We start from the raw sequence: 15,489 nt of genomic DNA, 5'->3' as shown, positions 1-15,489 counted from the left end.
AAAGTCGGGACATTTGCACTACTCCATGTCTCAGGCAAGCGCCACAGCTGCTGGCAGGGGGATGTCAGACAGGGGCTCCTGTTTTCTTTGCCATACAAATTTCAAGCAGAATCAGTCCCCTTACTGGAGTGTGGCAGCCCCTCTGGGCACGTTTTCCCCAAGGAATCCCAGGTGCTGCCTGGCCAGCCCCTCAGCCCATGGGGATTGTGGTGGTCAGAGTGTCCTGGGCAGGGTGACATGCCCACGGGTGGCATGTCCAAGTGCCAGGCTGCACTTCAGCTGGCAGGAGCTGAGCTTGAGCTGTATCAGCATTAGCAAATGTGGTTTTCATCAGGCCTATCTCAGCTGGTGAGCCATTTGATTAGACAGATTTCAAGTGTTTTTCCATGTCATGACTAAGATGAGATAGGAACTTGAAATGTTTCCCCAGTTAGGCTGACAATTGCAGCACTGAAGCTCTACCAGAGTTACCAAAAACCGCACTGACTTGTCAATAAATTGAAACCTTTCAGGTCCTTTCTCAAGCTGCAGTCCGGAGGAACGGCTGAACATAAATTTTTCTTACTTCCTGTTCTGTATTTACTGATTTAATAATTTTTTCCATGGTTTGAATATTAGCTTTAGACATTTTTTACACCTCTGCACTACACACAACATAAACATATCCTTTTGGCATAGTTGAAGTGCCACAGAGATGGATCTGACAGCCAAGAGCATAGAGGAGAAGCTCGTGTCTCTCTTAGCCTGTAAAGAGATACCAAACAATATGAAACCCCAAAACATGAAGGACAAAAGGCAACACTGCCACAGATATCACTGAGACTGAGAACCTCAGCTCGTGGTGAGACCTCAGGGGCAGTTTTGGTGCAAGTCATTCCCTGAATGAATGAGAAACCATCTCTGCTGCTTTTCTTGCAGTGTTCAACCAGCCACTGTTAAAAGCTGTTCTCAACATCCTGGGCAGGCTGCTTGGAAAATCCCCAGGCCCAGGGAAGACCTGTGGGATTAAAATTACAATCTAACCCCATAACGAAGATAATTGGGCTCACAGAACCCTGCCTCTGACTGCTGCTCACTCCACATCTTGGACACCATTTCTCATGAAGGAAGTATGGAATTACCAGGGTTTCCTTTAAAGCAAATCTTTTATCCTGGAGCCAGGAGGGTACGAGCTGTGTGTTTCATCCTTTCATTCCTTTTCCCCACCCACTTCCTTTTCTACTGTAGAGCAATAAGTGAACTCTTTGTGATCTCTGCTTTCAGGAGGTTTCATTGCCCAAGCTGCTCCGTGGATTATCAGTGACTTCCCAGCTAACAGATGGCTGGAAGTGACAGCAGTGCTGCAAGGAATTAAGGAAATTATTTCCATCTCGGGACTGGTCTCATTCCCTGCGTTATGCAGCTTTCAAACATTTTCCATCCACTCAGATGAAAATTTGTGTATCATTTACGGAGCACGAACAAAATCTCTCTGAAGTAAAATTTCCAACCTCGAGGCGAGTTGTTGTTTTTGGAGTCATCATTGGGCAAGGGCTTGAGGGAAATCCTATCCTCTGTAGCTGGGCCAACAGCACTGTAAACTTAAAGATGATCTGTCTTTTTCTGAGCTCAAGATTAGGCAAGGAACCAGCCTCTCACCAAGCCAGTAGCAGCAGTCAGAAAAACTACTGAGTGTGGCAATATTTTTGGGTAATTGTTTGTGTTTTTTATTTTGACTCTTTCGTCTGGTTGGCTAAAAATTCCCTTTTGTGTGCAGGCGTCTCCTCTTCTGGAGGAGAGCTGCCAAAACCTGAATCAGTCTTTTTTAATTCTTCTTTCATGTTTGAAAAAAAGAGGTTACAAATTAGAAAAACAGAACTGGGAAGTGCTGGGCCTTTTCAGGGCTCAGCATTTTCAAAGAGGGATGCCCAAGGATGCAGCTGACCCCCAGAGGGGTGGGAGTGGATGGAAAGGGAAAGCTGCAGGGCTGGGAACTGCCAAACATAGATTCTGTTCAAGGTTTCAGTGCTGAGGGCCAGCTGTCCTTGTGCAGGTAACTGATGTCCCAATAGGGCTCTCAAACTGCACAGAAAAATGAGGGGGAAAATCAGTCAATATTTTTACATTTATCAGTTTTAAAAGGTCTTCATGGTGTGCTAAATAAAATTGAGAAAGGCATAGTAGTAGCTAAAGTGACATAGACAAAGTCTGCATTCAGCCAAGTTCCAGTTTTGGTCTCAGGGGAGCTGTAGCTATACCCAGAAAACCATTATTTACCTCACTGTTGTTTCCTAATTTGCCTCTGAGTGGCTGCAGCCGGGAACTAAAATCTCCAGAATTGTGATATGGGTATGTCCTGGCAACTTTAATTTTATTTATGTGGCAGCAATCTTCTGTTGAGCAGCATTGTGCTTCAAGGCACGTTTTGCCTCACCAGGGTGGGAGATTTATGAGCATCTGGACCACAGCAGAACGAAGCACCCACTCCCCAGAGGACGTGCAGACATCACTCCCACCCTCCCCTTGGTCTTTGTGGTCTCCACCCCACTCTTCCATTTTGCACAAGCATAACCTACACCAGGATTGTTGCTTTCTCCCCCCCACCCTTCATATTCTCCTTTAAAGCTTATAAATACAGCAGGCAGGAGTGGTTGTACCTCTGGACCACAAACCCTCCTAATTTCCTTATAAAAATCACCAATTTGCAGCATGGGAAAAAAGACAGTGATAGGAAAGAGAAGTAATTGTTACTGAGCTGAGAAAAGGAAAACCCAGCTCACGGTGTGGTGAGCATCATTGTTTTCCATGTAACCTGTTCCACGATTTATTTTTTTTCCCCTGACACAGGGCTGTGCTACACAGTTCTGGTGTACTTCTGCTTTAAAAACAAAGAGAAGAGTTTTGCTTGGGGGCATTGTTTGGTTTTATTTTTTGCCAATGAGCCTAAGGTTTCAGTTTGCTGCAGCTGTGCTGGTGTAGATGGAGCTGGGGCAGAAATACCTCTGGCTGTGCCTTGCAGGGAATCCTTTCTGGAAGCCTGAAGATGCCATGGGTTGGCACTGCCCTGGCTCCTTTGGCTCAGGAGGATTTGCAAACACGTGTTCCACCAAGGCTGCAACCCCATCTTTTATTTCTACAGATAACAGCACTAATTTAAACGTGATTTAATCAGGTGACAGCTTTTGCATCTGCTGCAGGTTCATCAAATTAACACATTTAATAGATTTCCTTTTAGGGGACCTGTCTCACACGCCTCTTTGAACTGACAGAAGCCAGAGATCCAACCTCCAGCACTGCATTAATGCTGGGATTTTCAGAGGTTTAAACAGCACCTAAAGCTGCAGCTGCAGCCAGGGTAACATTTACATTTAGCTGAAGGTTCTCCTGGCCCTGCTGTGGGATGCAGCTCTGGTGTCCCAGCACAGCTTGGACAGGGCCTGCTGGGCCAGAGGAGGCTTGAGGATGGTCAGGGCCTGGGAGGGTGGGGGGTCAGTCCAGAAAAGGAGACTCCAGAGCCTCTTTGGGAACATAAAGGGGCTCCAGGAGAGCTGGAGGGGGACTTTGGACAAGGGATGGAGGGACAGGACACAGGGAATGGCTCCCACTGCCAGAGGGCAGGGATGGGCGGGATATTGGGAAGGATTGTTCCCTGTGAGGGGGGCGAAGCTCTGCTCCCAGTGAGCTCTGTGTGGGGGGGACACGGCAGAGCTGGGATCCCCAAATTCTCATAGCAGCCCCAGGACCCTCAAATCCTCATCGTGGCAGCAGGATCTCCCAACCCCCATTGCAGTCCCTGGCCCCTCAAACCTTCACTGTGGCCTTGAGACCCCAAAACCCCATTGTGGCCCCAGGACCCCCAAATCTCCATGGCAGCCCCAGGATCCCAAACCCCCATGGAAGCCCCAGGACCCCCAAATCTCCATGGCAGCCCCAGGATCCCAAGTCCCCATCGTGGCTCCAGGACCCCCAAATCCCCATCGTGGCAGCAGGACCCTCAAACCCTGATTGTGGTCCCCAGACCCTCAAACCCCGATCGTAGCCGTGAGAGCCCAAAACCCCATTGTGGCCCCAGGACCCCAAACCCCCATGGCAGCCCCAGGACCCCCAAACCCCCATCGCACCCCAGGACCCCAGCCCATGAGGGCCCCAAAGCACCGGCAGAGGATGCGCTGGGGCCGCGCGGGGTGGCGGTGGATTTTGGGGGAATTTTGGGGGGTTTTGCGGTCCCTGTGTGTTATTTGGAGCTTAGGGAACATCAGTGCTTTATTTGGGTCTCAGGAGTCCCTGTGGGTTATTTGGGGCTTAGGGGATCTCAGTGGTTTATCTGGGGTTTGGGGACACCTTCTTCCACTGTCCCAGGTTGCTCCAAACCCTGTCCAGCCTGGCCTTGGGCAATTCCAGGGATGGGGTAGCCTCATAACTCTCAGAGGAAGCAAACAAAACCCGTTCCTTCCTTCCCCAGGAGGAAAGAGTTGTGGTGGCACAGACCCAGACGTGACATTTTTTGTGGCCACCAAGGCAGCAGTCCCAGCAAAGATTACCTGGACTTTCTAAGGCTCACGACCCTGATTCTCTGGCTGTGACATTTGGTGGCACTGAGAAGAGCTGATATACGGACATGCAAACACAGTCCTGATTGCTGGAGATTGCCCTGCATTAATAATGCCCTGCATTATCTCAGGCTTTTTGCAGCTCAGCTGGACCCAGGAGGACCCCATGTGCCTGGTGAGGGCAGAGGGACAGGAATGTGGGGCTCCAGAGCCTGCTGGGGTACCAGGGTGAGCTTGGAAGCTCCCTTGCTGTCACTGTGCTTCAGCCTGGCTCACCTGCACAGTTTGCAGCTCAGGTACTGAACAAAATGAATGCCACGTGGTTTATGATATTTAATTTGACTTTTTCTATATTTTTCCTGCACCCTGGATGCTTGGCTGTGGATTTGCCTCCCAGCTTTGGAAGCTGCCATGGGATGAAGGTGGGTAGATGAGGCACTTTGGAATAACCACACTGGTTTGACGTGTCCAAAATGTGTGGCAGCGTCAGCACTGTGATTGTGTTCCCCTTTAGTTTCCAGAATTAAGAGGGAGGAGGCTGCTTTACAGTGCCTTACAGAGCACTTTTCTTGGAGATGGGCAATGTTGTTCAAGTGCCACAGAGCTGCCCCAGGGCTCAGCAGGTCCAGGTGGATTCATCCTGACACGGAGCAGCTGTGAGCAGAGACAAGGACACCACCACTGCTCTCCCAGAGGGAACAGCACATTCCCTGGGCTTCCAGCCACCCGCCAGGAAGCTCGGGAACCTGGGCTCAAAAACAGGAAAAGAAACAAAGAAACAGAAGCCCCGAGAGCCGAGTTCTGGGGAATGCAGCAGGGAACTTCCCAGCTTCCCAGCTGGTTTGTTCTGTGCCAGGAAGGGTCACACCTGCCTGCTGCACTGCTCACTTGGGAAAGTTTGCATGGAAGGATAGCCAAGTGTAAATCAGAGTATTCATCACAAACAGCTGTGGCATTGCTCCCAAATCAGCTTCACCCACTGAGAAATGTGGGTCCTGACCTCCTGTAGCTCTTTCCCTCCCACAAATGCAGCAGTGACATTTTTTTTATTATCTTTTCATCTCTTCTTCAGCACCCACTTCCAATATTCCTCTTCCTGCTCTCCAGGCATTTAATCCCTCTTCTGCACTCCAATCTACAAATGATTTAAAAGAGAATCAGAAGCAGTGAGAGACGTAACTGTGGCCAGACCTAGTCAGGGGGTGTTTGCTTCATGTTTCAAACTGGTGATTATGACTAAAATCTCACTATCTGGGCCACGAGCCTCTGGTGAAATCCAATAGTAAATGTGCCACGTGAGGCAAGCGCTTGACATCTGCAAATGGGTGCCATCTGTCCCTCCTTGTAAGAGTATTAGCTGTCTAAAAAAGGAAAAGAGATGCATGAAACTTGGTCTGAGGTCAGAAGAGTGTGAGTGAGATCAGGGGTTTCTGATTGAGAAGTAAAAAGGGGGATAGATTCACCCCCCCATCCCAGCTCTTCTTGGCAAGTGGGTGGGGGGGGAGATAATTGCAGGTGACATGGAGTCACACCTGCAGATTTGGGAAACTTGGGATGCACAGACAATCATACAGCCCAGCCTTCCTTTTAGGGCCAGACCAAGGCCTTTTCTGAATGAGGAACTGAGTAACATCAGAACACAAAATTTTGACTCAGCTTTTTGAATTCTACTTCTGCTCCCAACCCCTGGAACAGGGACCAGGGCCCTGTTCTCTGCCAGAAAAAGCTCATTGCTTCTCTTTTCAGCACACACTTTGCTCCCGTGGTCAGCAGCAGTGGGGTTGGTGTGTTCACTCTCATTTTTCCCACTCCTGGGATGTTTCAGAGCCATGGGCTGCCAGAGGAGCTGCAGCTCTGCTGGGCTCCCCTGCAATCCTGCCTGGCTCTGGCTTATCAGGGATTTGGGACTGGCTGCTCTGCCTCTGTTCTTGGGTGTTACAAGCCAGCACTTAGCCCAGTTTCACAAGAATTCCTCACAGTTTAAAGGCTTTACATCACACTTGGTCCAGGAGGGCTGGCTGGAGTCCCCTGCTCTGCAGCCTCTGAGGCAGCTCAGAGAGGATTTGCTGAGCTCTGGGTGTTGCAGCAGGGCTGCTGCTGGTGTCCTGGCACACTCTGGACTGATGCTAGCACAGGACAGCGTGCTGGAGCAGTGGCATCCCTTCCACAGCACAGAGGAGGAGATTTGCTGTGCAATTCACTTTGTTCTTGCTGTGGATGTTCGTTCCTGTGTGCTCGTGCACTCAGTCTCAGGAGAGCATCCTTCTGGGTTTTGATGCAGGCTGTGCACATCCTGAGCCCCTCGTCAAACATCAGGGGTGTCACTGTCCCCCAGACTGTCCAGAAATTCTTTTTAAAGGAATCTAAAGGTGGGTAACTAGTGAAGCCTACACATGGCTGACAATCATGTTTCCCCTCCCTGGAGGATCACAGGATAATGCAATTAAACGGGATGGAGAGTTTTGCTGAGGAGAGACCTGACATGCAGCAATGACACGGCGCAGGAAAGAACAAAACTCCACTTTCAGGCTGTGGGAGTGGAACCAGAAGCCCAATTAAAGCAGGATGATGGGACTGTTTTCCCCAGTCACCCACGGCATGCAGCGCTCTCACATTTGTTAATCACAACGCGCAATTACAGGGGAAAAGCTGCGGGTGTCTCACTTGAACCAGGGAAACGCTTCGGGGCCAGCAGGGCTTCCACACCGAGAGGTTTCAGGCTGAAGTGGAAAGAAGGAACTCTTTCCGTGGGGCAGCAGCAGCTGTTTCAAAGCTCTCATTGGCCTGAGCCGGGTGACAAAGGGTGGGCAGCACCAGGGGTACCCGGGCTGTGGGACAGAGGAACTCCCAGTGAAACCAGCCAGGCTCTGCTGTTCTCTTTCCCTGTCCCTTGGCAGGGTAAGGCAGCTCTGCAGGGCAGATTGCTCTGTCTCTACACCCCTGAAGCACTTAGAGCCTGAGGCAGTGACCTGCTCTGGAGACTCCCAGACAAAACCCAGCTCCTGCTTGTCTGCAGGGACTTACTGTTCCAGGTTTGCCTGGAACATATCCCCAAAACAACCGTGGCTCAGGGACTATCTGAAAAATTTTGGAAGAATGACTAGTAAAAATAACAATTTTTTTTCCCTGCCAAGTGGGACAAGGAAAGCCTTTTCAGGGAAAATTCCTTTCCAGGAAATATTTTTGATGCTTTTAAAATTTTTCCTCGGGTACTCCTAGCAAGGCCACATTGCATTTTCATGTGAAGGTACCATTATGTAAACCACAGCACTCAAACCATCAGGGCTGCAGCAGGGGTGGCTCACAGCTCCATTACTTTGTGAGCACTGTGACATCTCTACATGCAAATTGTTACTGCCAGCCTCATATTTGAATTTGTGTGGCTCATGCAGAGCTGTGGACACAGACCCTGACCCGTGGGGCTGGTGAGGGTGCAGCTGCAATGGCCACTCACACAGAGAGTTCTGCTCTCTGCCTGAGAATTGTTTTACCCTCAAATGAAAAAATGTCAGAGCAGGTAAATAAAGGAGTGTTGCAGCTTTGCAGCGGGACAGTGAAGGGCTGGGTGGAAATGTTTCCTGTCCCACTCCTGAGCTGCTGGTCCTGCAGCCAGGGAGGTGCTGCTGCTGAGGGTCCTGCCCTGCTGCCATCTGCCAGAGAGCCTAAAGCACGAACTGAATCCAGCTGATGGTCTCATGCATCACATCCGAAGCTCTTTAGCTCACAGTCAGGGCTCTGAATACGTGCATGCAAGTGTTTGTGGATACCCTGGATTGATAAGGATCTCTAACTCATCCAGGGCACCCACAAATATTTGCATGAATGTATTCAGAGTGGGCAAACATTTATGAATACCTCGAATAAGTGAGAAGCCTTGGAGGATGAAGGGATTGCAAATCCCCTCTGTATTCCTTCCACAAGCACCAGTGAGCAGAGTAATTACTCCACAGCGTGTGATGGAGAAGAGGCAATTCATCCCCCAGTGCCAAAGCTCTGCAAGCAAACTGCCCCCAGTGGGGCAGTGAGTGGAGCTGTCCCCTGTCACTGGGGACACAAAGGAGCCCTGTGCTGCCAGAGCTCATGGTGTGCCAACTGTTGCAGCTACATACAGTGATCTGCTTCCAGCAGATGACACCACCAAGGTGTCTCCCAATCCAAAAAGTGGAGCTGCCCCCCTGGCTGCCCTTCCCCTGCCATGTGTGGGCTGAAAGCTGTTCAGGGCAGCCGTGGCTTCTTGCTGGGAACATTTGCTCAGCTTTGGCTGAAAGGAATCCTGCTGTTTCCAGGAGCTCTTGCCAAACTTGCTGGTCCTGGGCTGTCTGAAGGCAGAGCATCCCTCTCCTGACACAAACAGTGAGGAAATTTGGGTCTCCTCGGATCTCCAGGGCTGCAGCCCATCTCCAACCACGCTGAGGAAGCCAAGAGGCACAGGATTTATTGGGAGGAATTTGTTATTGCAGTTTCCCACACTGTCTTTCTTAAACTGTTTGTTCATTGTGTTGACTTAATTGACCTTTCACCTTGCTGAGCTGAAGCCCTGAACCTTTTGGTGTCAGGGATGCCTGTCAGTCACAAGGGCAGTGATCTGCCTGCTCCAAATAGGCCGAGTGACTGCTCCTGCGTGGCTGCTGATCTCCTCTAATTGCTGCCACGTCAGCAGCCACATCAGGCTGCCTCAGATGACGGTGGGACACTCTGTAATCCCTGCAAATTCCCCTCTCACCCGAGCCCTTTGCGTTCTTGCTGCAGATCTGCCGACGTTCCGTGGGGAGTTTTCAGAGGATAAAAGCAGCATTGATGGTTTGAGGGTCTCAGACCTCAGCACAGGCATCCCCTGCCTGTGATAGTGCTGGAGCTGTTTGTGCTGTGTCTGCTGGCACTCAGCACCACAGGCTGTACCCTGGGACCAGGCTATGCAGTGAAGGAGAGCTGGGAGAGAGAGTAATTCTGGAATACACACTGCTTCCAAACTCCTCTGCATCCTGCTGCAATGGAGGGACCTGCCTCGACCCTGTGCCTGAGAACTTGCTACATAAAACACTGCAAAGTGCTTGGCATTGCTGAAAATCCACCCCAGCTGGGGCAAACCCCCCTCTGCAGGAGCTGCAGGTGCTCTCGTAGGATGGTGAAACAGGAGTGGCCAAACAGTGTCAGCAAGTGTGCCCTGCCCATCATCCCAGAATATCCAGGCTTCCAGGATGTCAAGGTTTGCATGCCAAAACTTTCTTTGCAATATATGGTGACTGCTACCTATTCTTCTGCTGGATGAATAGTTCCCTTATGTTCTGGGAAGCTGATGTTTGATATGATAATAAAGTCTGAGCTGTGGTTGGGTGTAGAAAAACTTAACTTGAAAGGCTTTTATTCTGCTACATTTTAAAAGCTGATTGTTATTTTTAGGTCAATTTTTTTTTAAAACCATTTTTAAAAGTTTGAGTTGAGAAGACTGCTTTGGTCAGGTTTAAGTGTCCAATTACCTAACTTATTCCAAAAGTACAACCACTCGAGGCAGGGACATCAGATTTGCTGGGTCCCCTCCAGAATGAAGTGTGATGGAATAGTGGGAGATCAAAAACTTGATTGCTTTTCAGTTTACATGGCATGTCCAACCCACTGTTTCTCATTTGAGCTCAATGTTGCTCATTCATTACGAGCAGGCAGCGTGCCAGGGGCTGGTGATGGAGTGCCCCACTGAGACTTTGCTGGGCTCTCAAACCAGATTTGTGGCTGGACCCTTAGTGAGGATCTAGACTTAATTAGGGATTGTCAAAAACTGTGTGAGTGATGGCTTTTTATTTTTTTTTTTTTTTTTTTTGTACCAAAGGCATTGTCAGGCAGAATAAATGATTGCAAAATGTTCCACGACCCCGCTGTGGCTGTCATCTACATACAGTATAGTCTTTCTTTTTATTGATTAGAAACAGTAATATAATATAAAACAGTTCTTCTCTCAAGCCCAACTGCTGAGGTTTTCAGAGAAAAAGGCCATGCTCTGGCCTAACTTGCTGTACAGAAACCAGCTGTTGCTCCTGGTAGCTTGAGACAGGCCAGGGTGTCTTGGAGTACCTGTGAGAAAGGTGGAAATGGCAGAGCAGGGGCTTTGAAAACCCTTAAGGACATTAAACTGTGGAAAGGCTACCTTTTACATGGTGAGTTTCTGCCAAAATTTTGTCTCCCAGTCAATAAAATGACTTATCATATGGATGTTCCCCTGAAATCAACCTAAAGATACCCAAGTGTATCAATGGGGGCTGGACCAGGTCTTTCTTTATTATTTAAATACTTTGATTATTGATTTGGCTGGTTGGAAAGGAGAGAGGCATCCTGCAATGGGAAAAGAGGAGAAAAAATATGCATATTGATGATGATGATGATGATGATAATAATAATAATAATAATCTTCATAGTTTTAAGATGTAGAAATATATTGAATGTGAAAATTGCAATTTTAGTAAAAATACACTGAGTTCAGCAGTTACCTGGGATTAAATAAGGTGGGGCAGGGGAAATTAATCTCTTAGAAGTAGGATCAAGTTTTGCCTTGGGAAACAGCAACTACAAGCTAATGAGATTTGAAAAGGTAAACCTAAATTTCTGTTAATACAGACAAGTAAGAAATTAAAAAGTTAGATTTTCACAGAGACAACACAAATTGTGTCACAGGCAGCTGGAGGTAAAAAAATGCTCAGCATTAACCTCAGCCCCTGGACTTCTGTTCCAGGGAGGGATTGGTACCACACTGCTTGGTCTTCAGGCAATTTTCATTAAGAATCTCAAACATTGTCCAGCAGCTGTTTATTGTATGGAACCTTATACCTTTGATCTTATTTCTGTTTAAGCCAACAAATTTTAATTCAGATTTCCTTGTTCCTTCTGCCCCCAACCCTGCCTTTTCCTCCCCCTCTATTTAAAACAGTTACCAAGAAGTTCTTTGGGAAATCCTGCCTTCAACCAAATTTTCCAGGACCTGGAAAGAGGGAAGAGCTCCTCACCACAGCTCAGTAACTTCCCAAGGAGGGGCTCCTTGGCCCATTGCCTGGGGAGCTCCTCTGGGGGCTGCTTGAAGGGCCACCAGCCCAGCAGCCCTGGCTTCCAGGACAAACCTTTGCAGGAGTATTTCAACGAGAGGCTGATGGAGCTGGGGAGCTACGAGAGCAAGAGGAAAACCCAGGAGCTGGCAGAGGAGAGCCAGAGCCCCGTGCTGGCCCCCAGGAGCAGCTGTGGTGCTGTGCTGGTGATGGGCCAGGGGGGAGAGGAGCCCTGCAGCCCAGCAAACCAGCTCAGCAAGAGGGGCATGGAGAGCAAGGCTCAGCAGGAAATCCAGAATGTCCTAAAGCTCTACACTGGCGACTTCTTGGACCTTTTGACAACGCCCATCAGTGCTCCTCTGGAAGCGTTTGTGCAAGAGAAGTGATGCTGGGGCTGGTTATGGATTTTTGGGCAGTCCTGGAAGGGTTGTTGCTGTTCTGTACCACTCTGATTTTAGCTCAGTCCCCGTTGATGCAGAAAGGTGCTTGTTTTGGGATTGTTCTTGATTAATATTGCATATGTGGTAGTTTCTGGGATCCCCGTTGAAGGAAGGGAATTGATGAATCTGACTCTGTGTTCTTAGAAGGACATGGAGTTTTAGTACAGCATTCTTTAATAGAATATCATACTTTATGATATTCTATTAAAGAACGATATACTAAAACTATACTGAAGAACAGAGAAAGAATACAGAGGCTATAAAGAATGATAATGAAAACTCCTGACTCCTTCCAGAGTCTTGACACAGCCTGACCATGATTGGTCATTAAATCAAAACAATTCACTTGAGACCAATCAAACTTACACCTGTTGGTAAACAATGTCCAAACCACATTCCAAAGCAGCAAAACACAGGAGAAGCAAATCAGATAATTATTGTTTTCATTTTTCTCTGAGGCTTCTCAGCTTCCCAGCAGAAGAATCCTGGGCAAAGAGATTTTTCCAGAAAATATGGCTGTGACATTGCATATATTTGTTTTCAGTTATTTCCTGGAAAGAATCAGCATGATTGAGCCATAGGTGCAGTTATAGCAGTGTTCTAAATGCATGCATGTATTACTAGAACACTTAAGTTGCCTTCAAAAAAGGTGATTAGTGTCAGAGGAGTAGCTTGTTTCCTGCTGTGCAGTTTGTGTTAATTAATCTGAGGAAAGGCTGTTGTATTTTGCTCTTTATTTTGCTTGTTTTAAGCCCCTTGCTTTTATCATGTCACTGTGACCCAACTAATTCATGTTCTTACTGTGACTTATTTCTGACACAGATGCAAATAGTTGATGAGAAATTACTGATTTTCAGTCATTGCCATGTAATCAGAAGGTGGATCACTGCAAGAGTCTGACACACGAAGAAGCAGACACAGACATAAGATCTAATTTTAAATATGATCAGCCATTAAGGTTTTATTTGCAGACTCAAAACCCCTTGACTCAAAAACCACCACAAGGGCAAAGAGGAAAAAATGCTGGATTTAAGTTAGAATGATGGAATTAAGTATGAAAGAAGAATCCTTCCCTCTTTCCTTCTGTAAATACAAGAACCACATAGGGAATTCCTAATGTAATCTGAACTTCAAATTGTTTATTGTATTTTAATGTTTATCGTGGTCATGTAAGTAGGAAAATAAAAATAAAATGTCAGCTGCAGCTGAATCTTTTTACTATGGGAAATGTCAATGTTTAATTCCACAGTGAGTATCAGACCCAAAATGAAGCAATGATTTTAAGCTCCCAGAAAGATCTATTACTGCCTGTGGTATCATCAGCAATAAATTCCTCATTATAGTTGTGGTTTGAATGGATGTTTCTGTCTTTGCTTTCAGACTTGTTTTAATGTGATTTAACAAGTAAACCATGGCCCTGGCCATACCCAACCCCTTCCAGTCTGACTCCTCCCCACTTTTCCCTCCTTGTTGTTCTGTTTCTTCAGCCCTGGTGAAACTTGTCCCAAGCTGTCTTGTCATTTCTGCAGGTCACATTTTCCTTCTTCACAACACCTACTTGCAGAAATATTTCTTCTGCATTGCCTCCTCAGCTCTTGGCCTCATGTTTGTGTTTTTCAAACTTTGAAGATACCAGGAAAGGGGAGGGCAGATAAAGAACTTCTCAAATCCCTCTGCCACTTCCCTCAGGAAACAACCAAGAGTTTCCCCCCTCAAAAAAGGGAAGGGAAACATGTAAGATTCATTCCACATTCTTTTCCCCATCCTGGGATCAAGATAATCAAAGGGAAACGAGATAGGATACTGAGAGCTCTCAGTCCTTTGTGTGTGGGAGAAAACACTAAATTTTTAGGCCAAATGAATTTTTCTAAATTCCCAATTGTCTTCCTGCTGCAAATGGAGGGAGCAGCCAATTAGGTGAGAATTTCCCTGCAGGAAAATATTTTTATTTTTAAAGATTTAAATGGAAGTCTGAAACTCATAATGTATTAGCAGATGCCATTGAAGGGATGCATCTGGTTTTCATTGCGAGTTTGCCAGGGGTTAGTTTCTCCTCTAGGAGTGGATGCACAATAATAACATGGTATTATGTGAGGGCATAATAATAACACTGCATGAGGGGAAAGGAACAGTATTAATGGGACACAGGCATCCTTAATTCTTTCATTTCTTAAGCATGTGGCTTTGCACACTTGAATGTGTCCTTTTGAAGTTTGGTTTTGAGAATCATTTCCCATCTACAAATTTTTCAGAAAAGGGAAACTGCCTGCCTTTTTGCTCCTGATATTTTAATGACTGTCACACTGCAATAACCTCAGATTAGCAGGTCTGGAGCATCCTGAGCCTCTCTGCAGACCTCTGCCATTTAAATTAACAGAGGTATGTGGAGACTTGCACTGTCAGGGTGTGACTGACATTTGCTGACAGCAAAGGACAACAAAGCTTCCTTAAGAAAAAATTAGCAGCAATAAGCTGTAATTAAAAAGAAACCAGAAAACCAGGTATTTTCTTCTCTAAAAGAGTGGTGAGGTATTGGAATGGGTTGCCCAGGGAGGGTGGTGGAGTCCCTGGAAGTGTTCCAGAAATGAGTTAATGCTATGGTTTAGTGGACAAGGTGGTGTTTGGTCAAACGTTTGACCTGATGATCTTGGAAGTCTTTTCCAACCTTAATGATTCTATGGTTCTGTGATTTACCCAAGCATCTGTAAATGGGCTATTCATGCTGCTCAGCCTCTGGGCAGCTCCTCTTCTCCACTCAAGACAATTCAGAGCATGAGTTTTTAACAGGCCATATTAAATTTTATTTTTTACTTTTACTGAATACCAAATGTGAAACAGAATTTCAAAACCCCAAAAAATAGACTCTGACTTGGCAGAAACTTGTGATGTTTCCTCCCCCAGAAGGACCCCATAGACCTGAAATTTCACGGTCAGGCCCATTTATGGTATTTTTCATCTGTATAGCACCCTGAGGAATTAAAAAAAGTTGACGTGCCTTTTAAATTGGATTTCCTTCAAAATAGTGTCATGACTTTCCTCTGAGAAGCTGCACATCCCATATCAGAGATAGTGGAAAAGTCTAAGAAGACTAAATCTCCCTGGAGGGAACATATCTAGATGTTGCTGCACAGAAAAGACATGAAGTTACAGAGGAAAAAACCTCCAAAAAACCAACAAAGCACCAAGAGCTGTTAAGAGAAGAAATAAAATTTCATCTCACAGACTCTCAGATTGTTAAAACCTTGTGAAAAAATGGCTTGGGTTTGTTTGGAAAGTGATAATATGCATGACCTGAATTTATATAGTCTATTACCTTGGTTTTACTGAGTTTAGCTGTTGGATGGAGCTGCTTCTTTCATGCAGATAATCTGTTTTCTCAGTGTTCTTCTGTGCAACTTGATGCAGACACTGCTTGCCATTAGAAGTCTCATAAAAATATTCTTTATGCCTCTTTGAAAAGTTCTTCTTTCTCCTCTTAAAGGAAAAGCAGTG

The sequence above is a fragment of the Passer montanus genome, unplaced genomic scaffold (assembly GCF_014805655.1).
Source record: "Passer montanus isolate IOZ18808 unplaced genomic scaffold, ASM1480565v1 scaffold21, whole genome shotgun sequence".
Lineage (NCBI taxonomy): Eukaryota > Metazoa > Chordata > Aves > Passeriformes > Passeridae > Passer > Passer montanus.
This window is presented reverse-complemented; position numbering follows the sequence as displayed.